The sequence below is a fragment of the Nicotiana tomentosiformis genome, chromosome 8 (genome assembly GCF_000390325.3).
Source record: "Nicotiana tomentosiformis chromosome 8, ASM39032v3, whole genome shotgun sequence".
Lineage (NCBI taxonomy): Eukaryota > Viridiplantae > Streptophyta > Magnoliopsida > Solanales > Solanaceae > Nicotiana > Nicotiana tomentosiformis.
The window spans coordinates 46129246-46137257 of record NC_090819.1 but is presented as its reverse complement, the minus strand read 5'-3'; positions in this window follow the sequence as shown (position 1 = coordinate 46137257).

Genomic DNA, 8012 nt, shown 5'->3' with positions numbered 1-8012 from the left:
ATGTGATAAAGAGTGAGGGAAAAATAAAAAGTGAACTAGAACTATGAGCATTTTCCTAATTTTGGGTTCAATTTGTATATTTCAAAAATAGATTGAGGTTTCTAAGGGTTCTGGATAATTGTAGAGTCTAAGAAGCACGATTGAGGTATGTATGGCTAACTCTTTTCTTCTTAGAATCGAACTCCTGGTGTCCGAATAATTGGTGTAAGTTCCAACTTGATAATACTAGAATTTTTTGCCTTAGTGTGTTGGATTGAATGATTCATGTTCCCTAATTGTTTTAGATGGTTACCATGTCATCATGCTATTTGAGAACAAAATCATGATTTTCCAAGCTTCCTCCTTTATGTGTGAAATGCCTTATGTGATGGTACTTATCAACATGAATGATGACGTTATTTGAACGAATACAAAGGGAAAGACTTGAATTGTAAAATGTTCCCAAGTGCCAGGAATTACTTAATAAATGAGGATGTTTGTGCCATGTAACGAAAGATGGGAAAGAGTTGTGAATTGAGTGAACAATTGAAAGAGGTTATGTCTCAAGTGAGACGGCTTAGCCGATCGGGCCGAGATCGGACGCCATGCCGTACACATGGTGGCATTTGTATTGGAATTATTGATTTACATTGTGGATATGGATATGTCTCACTTGAGATGGCTTAGCCGGTCGGGCCGAGACCAGACTCCATGTAAAAACACTGTGGCATTATGAGTTGTGGCTTTGGCACTAAAGATTATTAACCTAAAAAGATGGAAGAATTGAACTGGAAACTACATGATCCTTACTTGGTGTTTCTTTGTATTTCTATGAAATACTTATTGATTATTATTATTGCCTTCTCTTTGTTTCACTGTTCATTCTACTAAGATTGGTGTTTGCCTTACATACTAGTACTATTCGATAGTACTAACGTCCCTTTTGTCGGGGGCTCTACATCTTTGAATGGATGTAGGTGGTTCCATCGCAGACAGTGCCGATCGCAGATAGTGGTGCTCTCCCTCACACTCATCACAGCAGTCTTGGTGAGCCCCATTTCTTCCTGGGGTCATGTAGTCCTTCTTTTGCATAAGTTTTCATATTTTGAGGTATAGCCGGGGCCTTGTTGTCAGCATTGTCATGTTGTTCTTTTGTACCCTTAGAGGCTCTGTAGATGTTTATGTGGGTCATGTATGTATGTTGGGGTGGTCGTTGGATCGAGTTGTATTTTGGAAACTTAACTATGATATAATGTATATAATGAAAAATGAACTAGCAACGTTTATAATTTTATATAACTGATCTCTCCCCTGTTTTACAAATGGTGATGCGTTCCCTTTTTGGATTATGAGTGAGCCTGGTAGGAAAGGTTTAATAGGCTTGCTCGACCGGGTTCACTCGGTTGAGCATCGGTCGCGCTCCCCGAGGTTGGGGTGTGACAATGTCTAAGTCCAAAACTCACCATACAAACCTATTAGAACCATCAATACACTGTTCCGGGGTCGTTTTCACAAAATTCAAATCTCGGTCAACACTTCCAAACTAAGAATCAAGCATTCCAAATCAATCCAAAACCTCTCCGGGACCAAACAAACCATCCCCACAAGTCACATAACCACAAATAAACACATGGAAAGCTTCCAAAAAGGAAACGGGGCTCAAATACACAAAATGACCGGTCGGATCATTATATTCTCCCCTTCTTAAACAAATGTTCGTCCTCAAATGTGCCAAAAGTCGCCCTAGAGCGATCAAGTCACTGTATACACTCACCATAAAAATACCAACGGGTGGTCCCATGTCACCTCAATCCATATAAGCCCATCAACACAATCTCAACTGAAGTTTATTCCTTTCAACCTTAACCGCTAAGCCTTAGGACAAAATTTCAACATTTGTGCCTCCTCCTAAGACCCGATTCTCACATATACACACTGTATCGACCCCAACCAGCTGCAATAGATCCTAAATACATTCACAAGGTGTTACCACACGATATAGCCCATCGCTCACATGCCCATAGCAACATCTCCGACCACAATAGCTGCCCATTACCAAACCCGGTACTGGTAAATAATCTCATATAAAATAAACCTTGTTCCAATGATCTCATATGTAAGAAACATGTAGAACTCATAACTACTCACCCAATCAACAAGTCATGGAGTTCCCTCGCCCGATAAGAGCCAACGCCAAACTCTAAACTGATTAATAATATTCTAATCCAGACATACCTTATCCGAGTTTGATCGCACAAATTCTAGGTCCAATGATCTCATCTCATCCAATAAAGGCTTTTGGCCAACAAGCCACACCAAACACCACCTAGTCACAAATATCGCATCCGTACCCAACAAGCAACACTCGAATGCGACTGAAGATTAAAAGAGAGACACATGAGAAAACTAACCGACAAGTCTAGCAGGTACAACTTCCCATCGACACCATACTAGGAATCCATCCCACAAGGAAAAAGCAAAACACACAAAATAACCACAAAGGATTTCATCCTAACATAACCCCACCGCAGCACGTAGCCGAAACCAAACATACTGATCCACATAGAAACATGAGGATCTTATCCTCAACTCTGAATCACAAGTAAGATAGACATCCCATTAACCAAAAACCTTCCACTAACTCAATCATGTAGAACAAAATCACAACACACAACAAACTCCACATGCATGCAAAGCACCACAACCGCAAGTCATGGCCATCCCATCCCAAAGTCTTCAGAACCTTTTAGGACTTTCTCGATAGTCATCCACTCAAACCTCAACAACTCCAATATAGCCAACGTCACAGTCTTAACTTGACAATCAATAATAGCATGATACAGAGATAGAAAATCCATACCCAACATCACATCACAATCCACCATATTAAGTAATAGAAGGTCAACCCTAGTCTCGTGACTCTTAATGGTAACCAAACAAGAACATTAGACACGGTCCACCACAATAGAACCCCCAACGGGTGTAAACACATAAACATGAATATCCAAAGAATCACGAGAAAAATCCAAATATGAAGCAAAATAAGATGACACAAACAATTAAGTAGAACCCATATTAAATTAAACCGGTTCATCTCTATGGAAGACAAGAACAATACATGTAATGACCACATCTGGTGCAGTAGCCTCAGTCTTACTAGGGAAAGTATGACAACAGGTCTGGCCTCCCCCTCTAGGATGCCCTCTACCTGCTTGTCCCCCATCTCTAGCTAGTTGTGCAGGTGTAGTAGCAACTGGAGCGGAAACAATAGCCTGAGTACTCTACTGAGGTACACCTGGCCGAAGTCTAGGATAATATCTTACCATGTGGCTAATATCCCCACACTTAAAGAAACCTCTCTGCTGACGTGGTTATGGGAACTGTCCGGAACGAGTCCTCTGGGGCTCATGCATGGATAAATTTAGCACCACGTGAAACTTGAAGTGCAGACTGAACTGGCCGACCAACAAAACCTCTACCATGATGAACCCTGCCCCCAAAATAAGGACTAGTAGATCCTCTAGGTACACGGGCCTTCTTAGCCTCCCTATCCTCCCTCTCTAGATTGTGGATACACTCCAACCTCCTAGAGATCTCCACAACCTGATGAAATAGTGTATCAGTCTCCAACTCTCATGCCATCCCAAACTTGAGACCATAACTGAGTCCCTCAATAAATATGCGGACTGTCTCTCTAATAGTGGAAACCAAAGCAGGTGATGACGAGATAACTCAGCAAAATTCATAGCATACATGGACACAGTCACAGTCCCCTGGCACAATTGCTCGAACTCGATGCGCAACGCATCCCTGAGGGTCTTTGGAATGAACTCCCTCAAGAAAAGATTAGTGAACTGAGCCCAAGTAAGTGGCGTTGTGCCAGCTGACCTAGTCTCCTCGTAAGTGTGCCACCATCTATACATCGGCCCCGTCAGTTGGAAAGTAATAAGCTCGACCTTGTTCAACTCCACTATGCCCAAAGCACAAAATATGGAGACACTGGTCTAGGAAACCTTGTGCATCCTTAGAACCTGCGACACTAAAAGTAGGAGGAAAATAATTCTTGAACCTCTCTAACCTCTTCTGCTCCTCCTCAGACACCATTGGCCTGACCTCGGGACGAACTGCAATCATGGGTTGCACCGGTATAACACCGGGAGCCTGATCAACATGAGCCCGCTTCTCTAGAGCACAAGCGGAGGGAGTCTGAGCTCCTCCCCCAGCCAGAGAAGTAGTTGGTGCAAGTGGGATCAATCTCGCCTGAGCCAAGGTACCAAACATGCTTAGGATGTGCACTAAAGTCTCCTGAAGTCCAGGGGTAGCAACAGGCGCCTTGTGTGCCTGCTCCCTAACTAGAGCTACTGGTGGCTCCTCGGCTGCTGCTCTGGCAGGTGCTCTAGTTGTAGCACGTGCCCCTCCTCGGCCTCTACCTATGCCCCGGCTCCTAGAAACACCAGCCCTGGGAGCAGCATTATCAGTAACTTCATCTCGTGTCCTCACCATCTGTGAGGGAATAGAAAGACAAAGGCTCAAACTCGAAATCAATAAGTCCGCAATATAAGGAATGAAAGAAGTGAAGTTTCCTAATAGTTTTGTAACTTCTCGAAGATAAGTACAGACGTCTCTGTATTGATCCGCAAGACTCTACTAAACTTGCTTATGACACGCAGAATCTATGCACCTAGAGCTCCAATACAAACTTATCACGACCCAAACACCCACCATAGGGGTCGTGATGGCACCTAATTCATAAGACTAGCTAAGCCTATCACATCACGGTACCAATTAGAATATAACAACTTTAGAATTTAATAAAAGCAATGAAATATAATAAAATTGCCAAACATGAATACAATTAGCAACTTCCCAAAATCTGGTAATACTGAGTCATAAGCTCTACATGTCATGTACATGAAGTTGCTAAAATACATCACTGTTTGGAAGGCATAAATAGTAGAAAAGGAAATAGAATGGGTCTCCGAGGCCTGCGAACGGAGCAACAGATATACCTTGAAGTCTCCAACAACTTGGCACTATTCTCTAACGACCCGCATGATCTGAGGTACCTAGATCTACACAAAGAATATGCAGAAGCGTAGTATGAGTATACCACAGTCGGTACCTAGTAAGTATCAAGACTACCATTAGTGGAGAAGTGATGTGGTTCAAGTCAAGAAAATCACTAGTCAACTAACCTGTGCAAAATATCAAACATTAACAACAGGAAAGAATACCAAAAGGCAATAATTATAACCCCATCAGAAAAAGTGAAAATAATTTAACGCAAGTAAAGGCTCAGCTTCAACAACGAGCCATCAAATAGAATCATACATACATATGGCACCTCGTGCCCACAACATAAGTCAAACCTTGTATGGCAAAGACCTCGTGCCACAATATAAGTCACACTTGCACGACAAAGACCTCATGCCACATAATAATCTGATTTCGTATCAATTGCCAAATAAAACATTCAAGAGAACTTTTCAAGAATCAATATAATAATGCATGCTAACAACTTTATTTTTACTTTAATCTATTATGCTTCCAACAACTCAACCGAATATTAGATAACAACTCCACATAGGTAAATCTATCTTGGCAACCAAATCGTCAAGTTATAACAGAGGCATAGATTAACGTGTTTGAAACAACACAACAAATCATGTAAAAATTCATGACACATATAATAAAGTCATAAGCACAAACAAGAATACCCCTTTTTTACCACCACACAAACATCATCAATAAAACGCCCCCATGACATCACATAACTTCCCCACATTCCCCCTTATCTCGATGTGTGCGCAACAGTAAAGTATTTACCCGCCTTATCTCTCCACAAACGTATTAACAATACATCCCTCTTTCTCTCGCCACATGCGTAAGCCCGATATATATATATATATATATATATATATATATATATATATATATATATATATATATATATATATATCCTCCTTGTCTCGCCATATCAATAATAACAATAGCACAGTAGAACCCTAACAATCCGCCCAACAAGTCCACATGTGTCATAATCATAACAACATAACATGCCAACAATTGTCACCAAGACATAAATTTCAATCTGCTAGCGCAGTGCACAAGGACAATTCAATAAGGAAATGCATATGGATGTTCAACATATAAGCATGAAAGCTAACTCAAATTATCAACAATCTCACAAACGCCAAACTTGGCCAATTAAGTTATTATGATCCTAAAACATGATCTCTAGCATGGAACATAGACTCAAGTAAGCAACCAAAGTGAAAACATGTAGTGCAGAGATCTCTCAATCAAAACAATGCAATAATAGCAATCTCGAGTCAAATCCGATCATAAATTACACATACAGACGTGTACCCACTCATCACCTCGTGTACACGTCGTTCACACATATCACAAATATGGAATTTAGCCAAATCCTAAGGGGTAATTTATATGATTCTTTGAGTTAACAAAGAACCAACCAACCAGGATCAAGATATTGAAACGAAAATGTGGTTTATCGGCTGATTTCAAGAAACAACGTATATGAAGTTCTAGGACTCGGAATCTGGTAATTCAAAAATGAGGTAAAAGATGATAATCTGAACTATAAGAAAGTTTATTTACTTATTCAAAATAAGTAAATATCAATGATGCACTAGTTCAATAAAAGTTATGTCTCTATGATATCAAAGAACGAATTTAGATCAAGAAACATGTTCTTGAATGATCAAGAACTAAAAAGTTTCAAAAGACACCACTTGGAATCAATTAACGTGATAAAGAAACACCGCACATAACTGAAAACAAGATAAAGACTATCACCACCTTGCTTGGAACCAAAAATAAGGATAAAGAAGACAAAATAGAGAAAACACTCCATTGCAAATTAGGGCAAAGCTCAAAAACGTGAATTAAATTCGACAAGGAAAGAGAACCCTTTATATAGGCCTATAGTCTCTTCTTCGATGACTACAATTCCTATTCTAATAAGGGAATAAAATAACTAAAGAAAATGAAAGTCAAATCCCTATTCTACAAGGAAAAGAAACTAGAATCCTACTTAATGATAATTCCTTATTCTAAAAGGAAGACAACAAAAAAAGTCTTAACCTACCAAGAAAAGGAAACAAGAATTCTTTTCTTGTAAAGAAATAATAAATCTTATTTTAAGAAGGAAAGAATATAGGCTTCTTGAAATCAATCTTGAGCTTTTTGGACTTCTTGCACTTTTTGAAAATAAGTCCATGTTTGGACTTGAGCCTTAAAACATGATCTTGTCCAAAATAAATAAAATTTAACATAGATTCTTAATTTTCATCATTCTCCTTTGGTTGAGAAAGACTCGTCCACGAATCTAAAGGCTCCACAAATGGCACAAGATTGGCAACTTCCATGATTTGGTTGAATTCATATACACCGGGCTCTAAGTTGCATTTGTTTAACTTGTGAAAGAGCTTCATCGTATTGAAACAAATCTTAGCATGCGGCCGGACTAAATCCCACTTTCTCAATCGTAACTTTGTACCAATATTTCTGCAATGAATCCTCTTAAGTTAGCTTTCAAATATTAATCCATAGTCATAAGTTACTTTCTTTTGATTTTTAGGAATCTTGAACTTTTCCATGGCAATGTGGTTCTTATGGTATATTCCCAAAAAAAGTCAATTTAGTACCATAAAAACCTTTAAAAGAATCAAATTCAAATACCTTTGGATCAAGCTTGGAGATCAGGGTATATTTTTTTGATAATTCATCAGCAATAACGCTCTTATATTTAACTAGATCATAACCATTGATGGAATTTGCGTTGAGATATCATGTTCCAACATATTCTTGAAACTATTCATGCTTTGGGGACAAGAAATAAGCTGGAACAAAATATGAACTCAAACCCTCCATTGTGGATTCCTTTTTACGCAACACTTCCTCTTGTGTTTGCAAAATTTCATGGACTTCTAGATTAATGCAATATGTTTTCTCGTTTAGAAGGATAGAATCAACAAAGAACCACTCTATTGCAAATTAGGGAAAAGCTC